At 37.4% G+C, this 1,175-nt stretch overlaps 1 non-coding gene across 1 annotated transcript; it reads left to right on the forward strand.

Annotated features, from left to right (window-relative positions):
- Window positions 1-219: 219 nt before the first annotated feature.
- Window positions 220-326, forward strand: LOC121207437 (small nucleolar RNA R71). The gene has a single exon (XR_005902528.1). It is a non-coding gene; the product is annotated as a small nucleolar RNA R71 (small nucleolar RNA).
- The last annotated feature ends 849 nt before the right edge of the window (window positions 327-1,175 follow it).

Consider the following 1,175-nt stretch of genomic DNA (forward strand, 5'->3'; position numbering starts at 1 on the left):
AGCATGGTGATCGAATCGAAGTTAAAAACGCCGGCTATTTTCGTTGGTTTTGTCCTCATGACTTGCCACTGATAATTATTCAGCAACATCTCTTCTATAAATTCATAAGCATCCTTAGATGTCTTATTATTGATAGTTCCACCAGTGGCTGCATCAATCATCTATTGAGTCGAAGGATTCAAGCCATTGTGAAACGTTTGAACCTGTAGCCAGAGTGGTAACCCATGGTGAGGGCACCTTCTCAACAAATCCTTGTATCTCTCCCATGCATCGTAGAGTGTTTCTAAATCCATCTGCACAAAAGAGGAGATATCATTACATAATTTGGCTGTTTTAGCCGGCGAAAAATATTTTAATAAAAACTTTTCAGTCATTTGTTCCCAAGTAGTGATTGACCCTCGTGGTAACGAGTTCAACCATTGTTTAGCCTTATTCCTCAACAAAAAGGGAAATAACCGAAGGGGAATGGCATCATTAGAAACTCCATTGATTTTAAAAGTGTCGCAAAACTCTAAGAAATTTTCCAAGTGAGCGTTGGGATCTTCGTCCTGCAAACCATAAAACTGAACAAACTGTTGGATCATATGAATGGTGTTAGGTTTCAGTTCAAAATTATTTGCAGAAACAACAGGCCTAACTATGCTCGATTCAGTTCCTGTTAAAGAAGGTTTAGCATAATCATACATATTACGTGGAGCAGGATTTTGATTAGCAGCAATCGCAGGAGGTAACAGATTTTCTTGGTTTTCAGCCATCTCCTCAATTATGGTTGAAGTATCGTCCTCCTGCTCTTGCTCTGTGTATCGTAAGCTTTGCCTTATTTCTCTTCAGTTTCTGCGAACTGTACGATCGATCTCACTATCAAACAGTAATGGCCTCGACGGGTTTCTTCTAGTCATACACTATAAAAACCTGCCAGGAACAAATAAAAGAAAAATTAGAAAAGAAAATAAAAATTTAAATTGGCAATAAATTAGAATGGCTAAAGTAATTAAAATCAAGTGTTCTTAATATCCTAGTTCCCCGGCAACGGCTCCAAAAACTTGATACGTAATATTCGAGATAGGTTTTAAAAATTTATAATTAATCGTTCTTGAAACTAACTATTATCACGATGAAGGCAAGTGTACCTATCGAACAGTAGTATAGCTTTAGCAAGACCAGATTGTCGAACC

The sequence above is a fragment of the Gossypium hirsutum genome, chromosome A09, assembly GCF_007990345.1.
Source record: "Gossypium hirsutum isolate 1008001.06 chromosome A09, Gossypium_hirsutum_v2.1, whole genome shotgun sequence".
Lineage (NCBI taxonomy): Eukaryota > Viridiplantae > Streptophyta > Magnoliopsida > Malvales > Malvaceae > Gossypium > Gossypium hirsutum.